The following is a 17372-nucleotide window of genomic DNA, read 5'->3' as shown; positions in this document are numbered from 1 at the left end:
GCTGATTCTGACCCTAACTGAGAACACTTGATCCTTGGTCCATTGACCACCAGTCCCCCAGATATACAAAATGAAATCTTCCAGCACCCCAGGATTCCTCTCTTTCCCAAGGGAGTTGTCTCCCTGGATTGAGGTCCTTCTGTTCCCCAGTAAGGTAAGCCTCTCTCCTCCCTGCCCTCTTTCTTTCCTGTTATCCTCTATTTCTTTGTGCCTTTTTCTCTATCTCATTTTAATTGATCCCAAAGTGTTAAGGCATTTAGTGAGTATGAATTTGTGTTTCGCTGAAATCAATCTCTTTCTGCAAGCTTGCTTCCCCCTTCTTTCAAGTCAGCTAAATCTTCCTCCCCAAAATTAAAGGGCTCCGGGCAGAACCAGCCTTGAGTTGGTTACCTAATGCTGTAGCAGCTCCAAGGCCACTGATCTGACTTGACCTAATTTGACCCCAAAATGCTGTCCCACTCATGAGCATAGTCCTTATTGCAGAAAATACAGGTGTGCTTTTAATCTGTCATTCAGAGGACAGAAGGCAGGGAGGAGAGGGAGATTTGGGGGTGACGGGGCCATTTTGCCCAAATGAAAAAGGAGAGAAGCATCAGGACTTGGAGTGGGGATGTACTGGTGGGGGTGGGATAGGGGAGGGGTTGTTACTGGCCTCTAAGGAAGACCCCAAGGAAGATACAAAAATTCCTTTCTCAGTGACTATTTAAAGCTTGTTGTCCTCCCTGTGGGCCAGGAAATCTGGCGCCCTGCATTGCGAGGAGTCAGGAGGTGTCGTGGAAACAGATGGGTTTCTCCATATGACCATGTGACTCCAAACCTGTTTCCTCATGAGCAGAACAATGAGTATCATGTCAGGCACTCAGTGATGCCTTTGTTATTATTAAAGCTCTGCTGGACACGTATTAACCTGCTCATTTTATCAGTGCAGAAGTGACCACTGGGCGCACCTTGGTGGCTTATCCAAGGTCACATATCTGCCTCCATAGGAAGTGGCAGGGCGGGATCTGGATTCACTGCTGACTGCCCATCCACCAGGCCATCATGTGCAATGCGGCTGGCAGAGGCCTGGGGGACGGGGGGTCCTCGCTGGCCTGGATCTGCCTGATTTCTCATTTCCATTAGGAGTGGTCGTGGCTTATTCTTCGGCTCTTGCTCATTCATTCCTTGGTCTGAGAAAGTGAGACACATTCAGACAACATGGGGGACTCCTCTCAGACCTGTCAATCATGCCTGTAGCTGCTGTGCTGAGAACAGAGCTTGAGCAATGAGCCCTGGAGATCACACAAGTCCTATCAAAGCCTGAGATGAAGGTGCTCATGACAGCAGTGTCTTGGGTGGAAGTAGTCCCCCCGGGGCCATCTTCTCCCTTGGTTCCTTCAAATGTCAAGTGGGAGAGAACAATACCACCCCTCACTCCCGCAGGGCATTGTGATGAAGAATGAATGTGTTCATGGATGTGAGTAGATGTAGCACATTCCTTGGCACCTAGTAAGTGTTCAACATTTTTTTAAAAAAATATCTGTCCCTATAGAAACAAATAATACAATACGCATCTATTAAAACATCTGTTAAAATATCCATGAGAGCTGCATGTTGGTTGATGAATGTAGGCAGGATAGGTTTCACCCCCTCTGCCTGCCCAGGGCAAGTGTTCAGCTCTGCAGCTTGGGGAACAGGGTGTGACTCCACATCATAAGGATACCTATCTTAGTTAAAAAATATACAGAGGGTGATTAGGGGATGCACTGATTACATGCACATGAAAAAGTTCAGCCTCTGTCGGTTAGATCAGCAATTCTTCCTCCTGGTTTCTTATCACCCCAGGGTGTCTCCAATTATCTCAAGAAGGGTCAGGAACCACTCAAGATGTTATTAATTTTAATCCATTCTAATTAAATATATAAATGGGCCATGTACCACTTTGTGGAAGGAGAAGAGAAGGGGGAATAATATCTTAAAATCAAATATGTAATTCTTCAGTACCACCAACCAGCTTCTCAAGGGCTGAGGCTTTTTCTTCTTTCCCTTCGCTTTCTCCTCCTCTTTCTCTCATTTGATGCCTTGCTGGGTGCTCTGATTGATATAGTCAGAGGTTGATTATATTTGCAGAGCCAGCAGCATGATAGGAAAAGTGAGGCCCAGGTTGTGGTGGTGTGTGCATGCAGAGACCCAGAGGCCTGGGCTCTTCTCCTAATTTTGCTTCTTACTGCTGTGAAATCTTGGTCCAGTCTGCTTTGAACGAGACCCTGATGAGGCTCTGTCCTTCCTGCCTCGTAGGTCATGGTGAGCTTCAGGACCATAATGAACGGGCCAGTGCATAGTAACTAGGATGTCTATGCATTCATGCATTCTTTCACTGCATGTGATTAGCACTTTCTTGTGCCAGACATGGGGCTACCTGGAGGGGAACAAAGATAACCCAAAATTGATGGGGTCCCTGCTCTTGTGCTGCTCATAGTGGAAGGGGTTGAATTGGGATCCTAATAGTGCATGAAGAATGTTGCTCAGGGAGAGAGAGCTGCTCTTGCCTTTGCATCAGGATATTGCTGGGCCTCCAGAGGCTACTTCACGGGCCAGGAGGGAATGGTCCCTGTTCACAATGAGAACTAACGGAGGAGGAAAGGATCCTGGCCCCCAGACTTCCATCTTTTCCTCCAGCAGTTCCCAAGGGTTTTATGTTCAGGCTCTCTTCCTCTGAAACTCTATATAGGTTGGGTTAGAGGGGTGGAGGAAGACCGCAGCTCAGCCAGCACTGGTGGGATGGGGAGGTGTGGAGGGGTGGACAGAACTTGTGAATTGACACCACTTGCAGTAGGAAGAGGGAATCCATCACACAGAGAGGGTCAGGTTGCTGGAGAGATGCTTTGTCCTCTAAGCTGCAATGTTTCCATATGTACCCTAGGCCTCCCTGCGTGCCGCCTGAGTGTCCCCACCATGAGGTCTGAGGTGAGCCGGTGGGATTCTCGGGGAGAGGAGGGAAGATGAGTTTCTCACTCAGGAATCTGAGACTAAGCCACTGGATGAGCAGAGCCCAGAGTCTTGTGGGAAGTGGAGTCCATGGCTACTGAGGGGAGGTTGAACAGGTGACCCAGATGTAGGGCCCTGAAGCAGGCCTGGCTGCATTGCTTTTGTTTTTAAATGCCCGGTGTCTCTGACCTTGGGACGTTGCATGTGCCACTCCCCTGCCTGCTGTGTGAATTTCTCTCTTCCCCTGCATTCTCTCTGCATCCTGGCTCACCTTTCAGATCTCATCATCAATTTCCTTTCCTACAGGAAGCCCCCTGATCTCCTTGGATGGGGGAGGGACTATCCCATTGGGTCCTTCATTTCATGGCTATCAACTCCCTGAATCATAATGGTTGTTTTCACATCTGTGGCCACATTAGCCTGTGTGCTGCATCTACCCTGGCTCCGAGCACAGGGCATGCTACCTAGGAGGTGCTCAAGACGTGTTTCTGGAATGAATGATGGACTGAGGTTGTGTATGCAAAGCAACGGCAAGGGAGTTAGGGAGACCAGGGCCATGACAGCAGGAAGCAGACATCCCTCCTTGCCGTTGGGACTCTGGAATTAGGCACTACTGGCCTGGGTCATAGATGGTCTTGAGGGTCCTTTTCTTCTTTGGAGCCCAGGCTACTCCCTCCTGGGGCTGAAGCTGCAGCTACATTCAAATTCTTTAAATGTCTTGGGTGATTTTTCAAACGTTTTACCTCCAACGTGCTTTGCATACTGCCACACATTTTAAAACCCACATATAATTTAAGGAACATTTAATCAATAGAGTCTTGATTCATTTTTTCCCTTAAATCATCAGTATTATTGTTGTGAAGAGCCCATTTGAAGTTCAGGAAGGCTCTTAAGCATTTTTAATAACCATTTTCTTCCCCTGCGTGCTATTTTTTTAACTATATTTTTGAAAGATACTTTTTCCGATGGTTGAGCAAGCTCAAAATGCCAGGTTCCCGATTGCTTAAAGTGTGTCCAATATGCAGTTCTGTAAGGAAAACGAACTCTTCCTGAATACTTTCAAACAAATTTTTTAAACAGAAGTAGTTTTTGCTGGTGGCTGTTTGAGTTATCTGAGAAGGCCTCTCGGCTCCCAGTTGTGACTTGATGAACTCCTGCTGGGGCAAGGTAGACAGGTCTCAAGAACACTGCACCTTTTCACATCTTTGAAGCTCCAAACACACACACACACACAGCAGCATTATCTCATTTCCTTGGGTCTGATGCAATTCTCTGTTCCTGTGGTGTTTTGCTTGTTTCATCTTACATTCATTGGGTGCTTAGAATATACTAGATTCCTTGCTAAAATGTTCCAGTGCACCATCTCCTGAAGTTCCTATCCCATTTTACAGACAAGGAAACTGAGTCAGAGGACTCCTGAAGTTCTTATCCCATTTTACAGACAAGGAAACTGAGTCAGAGGACTCGTGTATAAGTTTCCTGTGGCCGCTGTGACAAATGACTTATTGGTTTAAAACAACAGAAATTCAGTCTCTTACAATTCTGAGACCAGAAGTATGAAATCTAGGTATTCGTGGGGCTGTACACCTTCTGGAGGTTCTAGGGGAGAATCTGTTCCTTGTTTCTTCAAGCTTCTGGTGGCTCCAGGCACTCCTTGGCTTGTGGCCACATCAAATTCTCCAACCTCTGCCTGTGCAGTCACATTGCTTCCTCCTTGTCGTGTGTGCTGCCTTCTCCTCTCTGTGTCTGTCTTGTAGGAAAACACTTGTCATTGGATTTAAGTCGTTTCCTTCAATGTCCTTAACTTAAGGACATCTTTTGCCCCATATGTGATGGTTAATATCGAGTGTCAACTTGATTGGATTAAAGGATGCAAAGTATTATTCCTGGGTGTGCCTGTGGGGATGTTGCCAAAGGAGATAAACATTTGAGTCAGTGGACTGGGAAAGGCAGGCCTACCCTCAATCTGGGTGGGCAGTGTAATCAACTGACAGTGTGGCCAGAATGAAAAGTAGGCAGAAGAACATGGAAAAACTAGAATGGCTGAGTTTTCTGGGCTCCATCTTTCTTCCATACTGGATGCTTCCTACCCTCGAACATCAGATTCCAAGTTCTTCAGCTTTGGGACTCTTGAACCTTTGGCCACAGACTGAAGGCTGCATTGTCAGTTTCCCTACTTTTGAGATTTTGGGACTTGGACTGGCTTCCTAGCTCCTCAGCTTGCAGATGGCCTATTGTGGGACCTCACTTTGTGATCATGTGAGTCAAATAGTCCTTAATAAACTCATATATATATATATATATATATATATATATATATATATATATGTGTATATATATATATATATATATATATGTGTGTATCTCCTATGAGTTCTGTCCTTCTAGAGAACCCTAATACACTATACAAGGTAATACTCACAGGTTCAGGGAATTAGGATATGAACATATCTTTTTGGAGGTCAGCATTCAACCTACTAAAGCTTGAAAGAAGTAAAATCAGGACTTAACCCAGGCAGTTTGTCTGTAGGTCTGGGGCTCCCTGCTCCGCAGCTCATGTGCTAGGACAATGGTGATGCCAGCTGCTGACAGCTGCCAAACTCAGACAGCTTGGTTGGGATTTTAATTGGTCTGTCCCCCAGAGTGTGCTCATAGCCTTTCTGCCTTTTTTCCCCCCTCTCCTATCTTGGCAAAAATACTTGGGTCTGACTCCATCACAGAAACTCCAGAGTTTACTCGGCTGGTGTTCTAAATTGTGGACAATGGTCTGTATTGCAGACAGTTACGTGTCTGCTGCCGGGGATGTGGGGTTATGTGTATATCTGATTGAAACACCTCCAAGTGCCATAGTTTTGGTCAAGAAAGATTAAATATCAGCAATTTTATATGGTTCAATCTCATATTTGCTTAAAATATATTGCCCATCAGCATTCCTCCTGTGTCCTCCAAGGGCCAACAAAATGTTCCAGTTTCCTGCATGTGCCTTTGGCTTCAGCACATGGCTCATCTGACCCATGTCTGTTGCTTAGTTATTCCAGCACATCTTTGGCAAATTTGGTGCTCCGTCATGCCCCAGATCCCGTCTTAATTTCAACTGTCTCCAAAGAAGCCACAAAGTAGCCAGCCCATCTTGAAGTCATCAGCTTCCATCAAGGGTTCAGGAACATCTGTTTGAAACCAACATGTTATTTTCCTTCCTGGCAAATCAGTAGCAGGATTGCATACTCTGCCCACGAACACAAAGTACTTACGGGTAGTGTCAGGTTGGGTCCAAGTCTAAAAATATTCTCCTTCAGCATCTTATTTTTTTTCTGTAGAGTGGCTTGGCTCACAACTGGAACTTTGCCACACTCTAAACATTTACACATTTAATGCATCCTGAAATATTAACCAATAGTATGCACGAGCAACAGTGTGAATGCTTCCTTTCCTGGCAAGGACTGTGTTATTGGAAATCATTTACCGAGATTTACATTCTAATAGAGATGAAGGGCTGTTTGCATTGTTAAGATTCCCCAGAAGCCAAACTGGAAATTCTGGGGTTGGGGTTCCATAGAGATTTGGAGTCCCTAGAAACTCCCTCCTGGGGACGGAGCTGTCAATCAACCCATAATACTTATTGCATGCATACCATGTATACCATGCATGTGTGCCTAGAAAATTACAGTCATACCTCACCAAGGTTGTGTGACCTTGAACAATTTCCTTTCTGTATCCTAGCTTCCTGTTTACAGGATGGGGTGATAGCAATGATACATACTTTGCAGGGTTGCTGGAAGGGCTCATGGACTTGGTCCAGAGCCAAACCTACTGGTGTGTAATTCTAATTTTAGAAGAGCATTTTGTAGGTAGTGAGTTCTCAAATGCTGAAAGTGTTTTGGCAGAGATTGAGAGATCGATGGGCAGGAGGCTTGCTGAGGGGATTCTACTACTAGAAGAGAGAAGGGGATTTGCCCACCTAGCCAGGAGAGCTAGAATTAAGTGCTACCTTGGACTGGGAAGAAAGTAAATATACCTACACTGAAAGGTGAAAGGCAAGAGAAATGATCAGAGACTTTGGTCTCTGGTGACCAGCACAGTCAACCACTCAGTAAGTGATTAATCATTGTATATTTGCTTAATAATAAATATTTACTGATTATCTGCCATGGTGCCAGCCCAGTACAGGGTGCTAGGGACACATAGATGGTTGTACCTAAACATCTGACCTGAAGAAATTATGTCTCAAAATGCCTAATCCCATCATGAGAAGGACTTGTGGGAAAACAGTGCAGAGAAGAGAGTGTGCAAGCTGATGTGTCAAAGGCCTGCAGTGTACCAAGCATGGTACTTTGAAAACTATGAGATACAATTGTCCCCGTTTTACAGGTGCAGAAATTGAGTCTCAAGGAGGCTATGATTTAATCAGTGTCACTGTAGCAGTCAGGATGAGCTATGTTATGCTATAGTAACAATTAGCCCCAGAATCTTAGTGACTGAAAGCAAAGACTTATTTCTTGATCATTCTATGAATCTATTGCAGGACAGCTATGGGTTTTTCTTCTTATTTTCCTTATGTAGGAACCCAGGATGGTGGAGCAGACACAATCTGAAACTTTGCTGTTTGCCATGCCAAATGGAAAAAAACAATGCATTGGTCCTTAAAGTTCTTCTTTCTTAGTTCAAAGCAAGTCCCATGGCCACACTCAGCTCCCAGCTGGTGGGAAGATCATTCTTACCGCATGCCTGAGAGGAGAGTGCTGGAATGTTGGCCAAAAGCCCTATTGATTATTGGTCTCTCAGCCGGTGGCAGAGCCAGAGTTTAAACTCAGGTCAGGCTCTCAAGTCTACACTGTTTCCAGTAGACCATGTGGTCCGGGAGGTGGGAGGTGGCCTGGGAGGTGGGAGAAGGCCTGTGGACCCTGAGTCTGCTGGCTTCTGCAATGGGAAATGGTCCCACCTTGATGGCAGTGACACTGTGGTCTGGGACCAGCCCCCTCTACTGTTCCAGCTCTCAGCACCCTTAGTCCTAGGTAACATCCCTGCTCTTCTTGAGAGATTTGCCAATCACTGCTGTAAGTGGCCAGGCCTGAGAAAGGCTTCAGGCAGCCTCCTTCCCTGGGCTCTAGGAAAAGGGACAGATCCCTGTGGCACATGCAGACCAGATGGTAGTAAAAGCCCCGTCATCAAGATGGAGTAAATAAACTGGTCATGATGTGAGGAAAACAAGGGGGTAAGAGGGCTGTAAAAGATCCCAGCAGGCAAAAAGAAGTCCCTTCCTTGAAAGTGGCTATATCAATTGGCTGTGGTTGCCATAACAAGATATCCCCACAGAGTGGCTTAAACAACAGATATTTTTTTTTCTCCGAGTTTGAGGGGCTGGAAGTCCAAATTCAAGTTGCTAGCAGGGTCAGTTTCTGGTGAGGTCTGCCTTCTTGGCTTGTTGGTAGCCACCTTCTCACTGTGTTCTCATGTGGCCTTTCTTCTGTGTACGTGGAGAGACATAGCGTGCTGATGTCCCTTCCTCTTCTCATAGGGACTCCTGTCCTACTGGATAGGGCCCCATCCTTATGACCGCATTAAACTATAATTGTCTCCTGAAAGACCCTATCTTCAAAAGCAGTCATTTTGGGGATGAGGGCTTCAAAATATGGATTTGGAGGGGACACAGTTCAGTCCATGACAGCGAATTAAAAATTCCATATTTGAGAGATGGTGGATGGAGGAGGCAGGAAAAGTGGGCTTGAGTTCCTGGTTCTTGCAGTTATGACCTCTGTGTCATCTGCTTCACCTCCATGGCTCAGTTCCTCTATCCACAGAATGAAGAATGCTGAGTTCCATGCACAGCGTGAGGCATGTAGAGAACACACAGTTGATTCCCCCCTCCCTTCTGAGCCTCAGTTTCTCTCTTGTCCAGTGGACATGGCCATTCTCTATTCACAGAACTGCTCCAACAACCAGAAAAGTGAGGTTTCCTGAACATTTAAAAGGCTAGAGTTGCCTCAGAGATGTTATCATCGCTCTTCCCCTACCTCATGCCCAGCACAGAGGTTGGGACACAGTAGAAATAATAAATGCGTGTTGAAGGAATGATGGAGCAATAAAGATTTATTTATTTATTTATTTAAATATTTATATATATATATATAGTTTTGCTCTGTTGCCTAGGTTGGAGTGTGGTGGCACGATCTTGGCTCTCTGCAAGTTCTGCCTCCTGGGTTCAAGCAATTCTCCTGCCTCAGCCTCCCTAGTAGCTGGGATTATAGGTGCACACCACCACGCCCGGCTAATTTTTTGGATTTTTTGTAGAGATGGGGTTTCACCATGTTGGCCAGGCTAGTCTTGAACTCCTTACCTTAAGTGATCTGCCTGCCTTGTTCTCCCTAAGTGCTGGGATTACAGGCGTGAGCCAACGTGCCTGGCCTAGAGCAATGAAGTTCTAACAAGAGAATGAATAAGGTGCTTGGTGCATTGGAGGCTCTCCACCTATGCTGAGCCAGAATAGGTTAGTCTTGACCACTAGGGTCAAAGAATGACCAGGGAAAACAGCTGATGTGGGGCAGAAGACAGACCAGGAACACTGGCGACACATGCAGGGTTCACATCCTGGCCCCCAACATTTCCTAGATGTGCCATTTAGGGCAAGGTGGTATCCTCCCTGTGCCTCAGGGTCTCAGCCTCTAAAGTGGGTGTACTGGCCCCTTCTTTGTGTGAAGATGAGGAGCAGGGTCCCAAAAATTAAACACATGAGTGGAACTCAATAAACAGTGTCTGGTATGGTTGAGATACATATCAGCTCCTTGTGGCCAATGGACATTCAGAGTAAATTCTTGTCCTTTTCAGCATCTTTCCCTGGGGTGGAGCTGCAGCCTGGTGGCCCCCTGATGATGGCATAGCAGCTATGCCCTCCTGAAATCAGTCATTCCACCTGAGCACCAACCTGAGCTCCTCCATCAATGACCTTTCCTTGTGCCTCCCTTCCTCTGCTAGTTCTTAGGCTGTGGATGATGTAGAATCACAGTGCTTTATCTTCAACAAGGTTCCTGATGGGAGGGTGTTTAAATTTGACCGATGGCTTAATATTTTGTCCTCAAGAGGAGGCAGTCTCCCTGAGGGGCCCTCTGGCTATGAATCTTTGTAATGGCCCCTCTCTGAAGTACCTGGAAGTCATCAGGAGAAAAACAGTCCCTTCTAACCTTGACTTCTGTGCATGCCATTGGTTTCTTACAAGCCCTCCTGATTTCTGCAGGTGCATTTCTCCAGGCCCTGTCTGAGGTTCCAGGGGCTCCCCATGGCTCCGGTAAATGTCCTGGTGGCTGCTTAGTTATTCCATCGCCCTCTCTTTATCACTCTTCCTCCCTCCTCATTATTCTTGCAGAACCATAGGCCGTGGGTGCATGAACTCCTTCTGGGCTGAGGCCCAGAGACGCCGCTGAACTGATGGATGTGCTTAATGGTGTTCACAGTCCAGATGGCTGGAGGCGCCATCAGGATGCCCTCAGCCATCTGGGGGTCCCGGCTGGCCTTTTAGTTGTATTCAAACCAAGTTTTATTAAGCACCCACTGTTGGCTGTGGCTATCCTTGGCAGTGGGGCAGCACTTTACAACTTACCACGTCTACTCTTCATGTGCTTAATAAGCATTCCCCATTCATTTACTCATTCATTCCCCATTCATTCATTCATTCATTCATCATGTTTATTGAGCATCTATTATACAGTGTGCAGTGCACAAGGGCTATATGCTTCCTAGTGTTAATATAAAATGGTCCCTGTCCTTTACAAGCTATGAGGGAAAAGAAAGTCACAATATCTCATTCAATGAGTGAGAAAGGAAAGCATTTTGGGAGCCCATAAGGAAAGACATTTAGTTCAGTAGTTCATGTGTTGAGAGCACAAGGTGGGAGGTATTAGACTAGGCTTCCCAGAAAGGGTACTTCCCATGCCGAGTCTTGGGGGATCCACAGAACCTAGGTAAGCCAAGAATGCCATCAGGAGGAAGAGGGGGCAGGGGGAGATGACAGCACAGGCAAAGGCTTAGAGGCATGGTGCATTGTGCAGTAGGGCATTACAGGTCGTTTGGTTTTTCTCGGGGTAATGGGTCTGTTTAAGGGGTGTCAGGAGAAGACAATATGGGAGTTTCCCTTGGTAGAGCACTCCTTCCCTTATGTAACAGTAAGAATACATTGCTGTGCAGAGAGCCGTGGATGGGTTCTTGCCTATGAAAACCTAGAATATGGTTGTGGAATGAGGTGGCCTTTTCGTCTCAAGGACGGAGCGGGGCAGTAAGTTGGCAAGGGGCCCATACAGTGGTTCTCGTTTCAGCCCTTTTCCTTCCAAGCCCTGGTCCTGAGCTTTGGTTAAGGACTTGGACTCTAGAGGGGCTGCCTTAGACTTTCCTTTCCCTGTTCTGCCTGCCCTGTCTCCAGACACAGCACAAAGCTGGGAGGGCATCCTTACTTGGGCTGGTGGAGTGGGAACCACTGGCCTCAGTGTCAGGGCCTGCGTTCCAGCATTGGTTCAGCCCCTGACTCCAAGTGAGACCTTGGGCAAATGACTTCTCAAATTCTTGGGGTGGGGTAGGAGGCTGTGAAATTAGATGAAATGTCTCCCGAGATCTGCCCATCATGATTTTGTGCTTCTAAACATACAACCAGATCTCTGACATTGTGTTAGTTAATATGTTATTAACCATTCATTCCTAGAAACCCAATTTTTTTTTTTTTTTTTTTTTTTTTGCCAAATAACCCTAAACCAATAAAATATTTGGCTGATCCAAAAGCAAAATGGAGTGAGGCAGATAACGATTGTGTTATTCTGTTTTCTAATATCACAAACTTTAGAGACTTGTATATTATAGTTACACAAAGTTGGGCAAATTACTTTCTCTAATCCCCATTTTTCTTGTCGCTAAATTGATGCTACAAATAGTGTACTCTTCATAAGGAGAGTGCTGAGTAGGGCTGCCATGTACAGTTGTGCCTGTCACACACTGCCTAAGAGCGCCTGGCTGAACGGCAAACGGGGACAGAAATCCGGCCCACGCTCTGCTCACCAAGCCACGTGTCCTGTCCTAGGTCCCTTACAAATGTACAGTAAGGGTTGGTGGCTGCCCTGGTCTTTAGCATAGCGTCTGGCCCAGAAATAAGTCCTCATTTTATTTACTTTTCTTGTGAGGAAAATTAATATTTGAGGACCTACTTGAACCCAAAGCCACAGTATCCCCATCTGTAAAGTGTAGGAAGTAGGTTTGTTCATGTCTGCTATTCTCACGAACTTGGATCATCTGTGTGATTTTCGAATCTAGGAGATGAGGACTCAACCTTGAAACTGATTGTGCATTTCTTCCCAAGCACATGCTCAAGCTGATTTGAGTCCTGAAGCCTGGCATGGATGAGACTTCCTGGTTGCATGGGCCAGTTTAATGGAGGGAAGCTTATTTCTCCACCCCAGGTTTGCCACCAGAGCCCCAAGTGAGGCATCTGGATGTGTCTTGGCAGCTAATGGAGACATAAGTCACTGCTTTGGTGAATTTCACCAAGGAAGCAAGGATGCTATTATGAAGGACCCTCTGCCAGGCTGTTCTAAAGAGTCAGGGGTAGGGGTGGGTAGAAAGGAGGATGGTCTCCTGTGTAGTCCAGAAGAACCACATCCAGGAGGGATTCCACCCCCTCAAAGAACCAGTCTGTGAATTTGTAAAAATTCCTTTCCAGTCGCTATCTTTCCTTTCCTCCTTCCTCTCATCATGTAACTTTTCTCGAATGAAGCCTACGCTTGAAGTGAGTTGAAGCAGGGTTTTCAGAACCTGAGCGACTCAGGCTGGAGGTTTTCAGGCACTTTCAAGCAGAATCTGGTCTGGCTGGCTGCCCAGTGCTCAGCCCGCCTCCAAGGCCCTGACCTGAAGGCTGCTGGACCCTCACTGGGCTTGGGATTGAGTCCTCTGTTTGGTGAGTCATCTGCCAAAGCAGCACAATTAGTGAAAACTGCCTCTGGTGGAGCCAGCTGCATTTGCCCATCAGGGCCTGTACTGGGGCCTCCTCCTCATTAGCCTTGACTTGGTCTCTGGTAGTGAGAGGAGCTGGCTCTTTGATGTTTGACACCTGCCTCTGGCTGTGAGTCCCAGAACCACCAAGCCTGGCTGTTCTCCACCTTCCAAAGGCTAGGGCATGCAACCTGCTCCACTCTCTCCAGTGTGTTTTCCACTGCGATCTCCTATTCTCTGTTTAACAGTGGCGGGAGTATTCTGGCTTAACCCAGAGACTGACATCAGTCCACTCTATTGCTTTTCCAACCGCCTTTCCCCCAGGGCCCAGCACAGTGGCAAATCAATGACTTTAAAGACTGATCCATTATGAATACTGAATATTACCATATCTTTACTCCCTTCTCATATGATAGTATTATATATCCATATGCCTTTGCCATATGACTTTGCAGTATCTTTCTATAGGAAAGGTATATTTATCTCAGTCTCATTTCTCTTTGACTTTGGACATGGCCATGAAACTTGTTTTAGCCAATAAAATGCTAGTAGGTGTGGCAAAAGCAGGTTTTTTTTGAAACAGGGTCTCACTCTGTCACCCAGGCTGGAGTGCAGTGGCACCATCACGGCTCATTGCAGTCTTGACCTCCCAGGTTCAAATGATCCTCCCACCTTAGCCTCCCAAGTAGCTGGGACTACAGGTGTGAGCCATCACACCTGGCTAATTTTTGTATTGTTTTGTAAAGATGGGGTCTTGCTTTGTTGCCCAGGCTGGTCTTGAACTCCTGGGCTCAAGAGATCCTCCCACGTTGGCCTCCCAAAGTGCTGGAATTACAGGTTGAGCCGCTGTGTCTGGCTTAATTGTATTTGTGGAGTTTTGCTCAGACTCTTGCCATTCTGCCATTTGCTGTGAGAAGACAATGCCCATATTTGCTGCTAGTCTTGGAGAGAGACATGGAGCAGACCCCAACCTGCCCCACTTCCCCATAGCCAGAACAGTAAATCTACAGACTTAAAAGCAGTAAATGATGTTGCACCACTGAGAGTTTGGACTTGTTACACGGCGGGATTGCAGAAAAACATCTGCCTGTCATAGGGATCATCTGGGAGCCAGGGCTGTGTCGTATTTGCTTCTGGCTGTCTCAGATCTTAGGTATGTAGTAGAAATGCCAAAACAATTCGCTGAATGGAAACAGGGACAGGCAGGGTAAACTCTGGACTTACTGTGCTTGGTTGACACTTTGCTCTCAGTCTGGGTCCAGACTCCCACGTTCAATCCATCACCAAGCCCAGTGGAATCTGCTGCTAAGATATAGCCCAGATTTGAGTGTGCAATCTCACAATTGTAAGGTATTGAATCAAATTGTTATGCCACTCTATAAACAAAGTAAAAACACTTCAATCCATGGATCCTGAATGTGCCCTTCCTCTAAGCCCCTGACATTGGCTAAAACATGAATGGGAGGATCCAGGAAGGCAGAATAGCAGTCAGCCTAATGGCATATCGTGTTCCTTGGAGAGTTCCTCTGGTCTGTTGAAATAGTTCAGATCTGACCAAGAGAGCACTAGCCTGAGAACTCAGGGTTTTGAGTTTGCATCCTGCTGCTACTTTGACTTGCTCTGTGACACTGAGTGGATCACTTTCTCCCCCTGGTCCTCAGTTTTCCCATCTGCATAGTGGCTTTATCACTCACAAGCTGAGAAGGTAAGAATCTGAGAACAATTCACTAAACCTCTCCAAGTGTTAGTATCCTCATCTATAAAATGAAATACTGGCTGGGCGTGGTGGTTCACACCTGTAATCCCAGCACTTTGGGAGGCTGAGGCGGGTGGATCACTTGAGGTAAGAAGTTCAGGATCAGCCTGGCCAACGTGATGAAACCCTGTCTCCACTAAAAATATGAAAATTAGCTGGGCATGGTGGTATGTGCCTGTAGTCCCAGCTACCCGGGAGGCTAAGGTAGGAGAATCGCTTGAACCTGGGACGGGGAGGTTGCAGTGAGACGAGATCACACCACTGCACTGCAGCCTGGGCAACAAAAGCAAAACTGTCTCTCTCCCAAAAAAAAAAAAAAAAAAAAAAAAAAAAAAAAAAATACTGCTGCTCACCTCTCCAAGTTAAACAAGAATGGAATAAAATGACAAATGCAGCCAATAGTTCACTGCCTGGACACACAGTCCAGGGGATGCTGCTCGTAGTTATTATTTATCATTATTATTGTTTATTTCTGAGGCAGGGTCTGCTCTGTCATCCAGGTTGGAGTGCAGTGGCATAATCGTAGCACACTGCAGTGTCCAACTCCTGGGCTCAAGCCATCCTCTCATCTCAGCCTTTTGGCTAGCTGGGACTACAGGCATGCACCATCACGCCTGGCTACTTTAATTTAATTTTTTTTTTTTTTTTTGTAGAGATGAGGTCTCACTGTTACCCAGGTCGGTCTTGAACTGCTAGCCTCAAGCAGTCCTCCTGCCTCAGTCTTCTAAAGTGCTGGGATTACAGGTGTGAGCCACTGCCGGCTACTGATAACTACTAACAACAATAGTAAATGGAAAATGACCTATTTCAAAACAATGCCATAGATTAGCAGAGCCTCTCCAGTGAAATAAACTTGCTTATAACTATCTTGAAGAAAAGCAGAATAATCGATTCACATAACCTGAAAGGTCAGGGATTGAGCCAGGGCCTCATATACATTGTCATCTCTCTCACTTTCCTTCTCTATCTCCCTCTGCTTTCACCCCCAATCCCTTCTTGCCTTTGCCTGAAGGATGCCCTTCATACCTTTATAGAATGTGATTGGCGTAAGCCCAAACAGAAATAGGACAGCTTTCCTTCCAAGCTATGATTCTGATTGGCTGCCCTTGGACACATCACTGTTGCTGGAGGATGAAGAGCCACATTTGGCTGCAGCTGAATGTGAGCCTTGCACTGCAGCAAGTGTGTGTGAGGTGCGCTGTCCCCAGCATTCTCTCCAGAACACTGCAGCATGAGGGAGGTGTGGCTCTCTAAAGGAGATGGGCTGGGCTGCCCCTGAATGCTCTGCCTGACCTGTCTGGGACAGTGTGCGAAAGCTTCAAGCCACTTGGTTCTTGGTAGATTTCATTTGGCAATTCAAGATTGGGGGATATCCCCATAGACCTCTTTGCTGTAGGATGACTAGTATAGACTGTCAGGGATAGGAGGACCAGGTGGATTCAGCAGCAGTGATGTCTTGGATGATGAAAGGATTACACAGCAATTTTTGTAAAAGCGGAATTGTCTGACATATACACGTGCAGAAAGCAGAGGCTGGATATTATATAACATAGTAAGCCAACTTGTGTTTACATGGCTGGGGAAGGCCTCATGCTTCTTTGTTTTTTATTGTTGTTGTTTTTGTTTTGTTTTGTTTTGAGACAGAGTGTCACTCTGTCTCCCAGGCTAGAGTGCGTTGGCATGATCTTGGCTCATGGCAACCTCTGCTTCCTGGGTTCAAGGGATTTTCCTGCCTCAGAGTCCTGAGTAGCTGGGATTACAGGCAGCACACGCCACCACCTGGCTAATTCTTTTGTATTTTTAGTGGAGACAGGGTTTCACTATGTTGGCCAGGCAGGTCTTGAACCCCTGACCTCAGGTGATCCAGCCGCCTCAGCCTCTCAAAATGCTGGGATTACGGGTGTGAGCCACCATGCCCGGCCAGAGCTCATGCTTCTAAATGGAAATGGGTCAGCCAGCAGCACATCCCTTGTCTCTGCTCTGTCTCCCATTGCCTTCCCCTATGATTCCTCTAGGTGGGGCCTCATCTCTGCCCCTTTAGACCTGGCTCTTTTTTTCCGGCATGCCACCTCTCTCTGCCTCCCTCCTGCCCATGTCCCATGGAGCTGCAGGTGCAGCTCTTACTGCGTTCCCCTGTTTACAAGCCTCTGCCGATTCTTATTACCCATTAGAATAAAGTGTCAGAAACTTCCTTATTTTCGTATAAAACCCTTACTTTGCCCTCTGCTGCAGACCAGAATAAGTACATGTTGGAATATGACTGACCTGGATTTGAGTCTTGCTGCTTCTTTCATGTGATTTTGAATTGGACATTCATCGTCTCTGAGGCTCGGTCTCCTGTAAAATGAAGTTAAAATCTTTCTCTTCTCTCCGTCCTCTGTCTCTCTTTCTTCCTGCTCTCTTTTCATTCTTTTCTACTCTCTCTTCCCCACTTTCCCTCTCTCTGCCCTCTCTGTTATCTTCATTCCTATCATTCTCTCCTCTCTTCTACTTTCTGTCACTTTCTCCACTTCTCTTTCTCCATTTCTCTTTCTCTCCCTTCCTCTCTCCTCCCCTGCACATACACTGTACAGTGATGTCTTGAGGATCAGATGATAGCACAAACCAGAGCACCCAGAGCAGCAAAGGTATAGATGGGAAACTCAGCATGTGCCTGTTGCCCAGTGTTCTCTGTTGCCTTGTACCTTTG

At 46.5% G+C, this 17372-nt stretch overlaps 1 protein-coding gene across 1 annotated transcript in view; it reads right to left on the bottom strand.

Moving 5' to 3' along the window:
* Positions 1 to 15913, bottom strand: part of CA7 (carbonic anhydrase 7) — an 836404-nt gene extending 820491 nt beyond the window's left edge. The window contains exon 1 of the mRNA XM_050774958.1: positions 15886 to 15913. The gene's annotated coding sequence lies outside the window, so the exon portion shown is untranslated. The remainder of the gene's footprint in view (positions 1 to 15885) is intronic.
* Between the last annotated feature and the right edge of the window lie 1459 nt (positions 15914 to 17372).

Source organism: Macaca thibetana, chromosome 20, assembly GCF_024542745.1.
Source record: "Macaca thibetana thibetana isolate TM-01 chromosome 20, ASM2454274v1, whole genome shotgun sequence".
Taxonomy (NCBI): Eukaryota; Metazoa; Chordata; class Mammalia; order Primates; family Cercopithecidae; genus Macaca; species Macaca thibetana.
The sequence above is the reverse complement of the archived record's forward strand: the minus strand, read 5'-3'. Positions and strand labels throughout refer to the sequence as shown.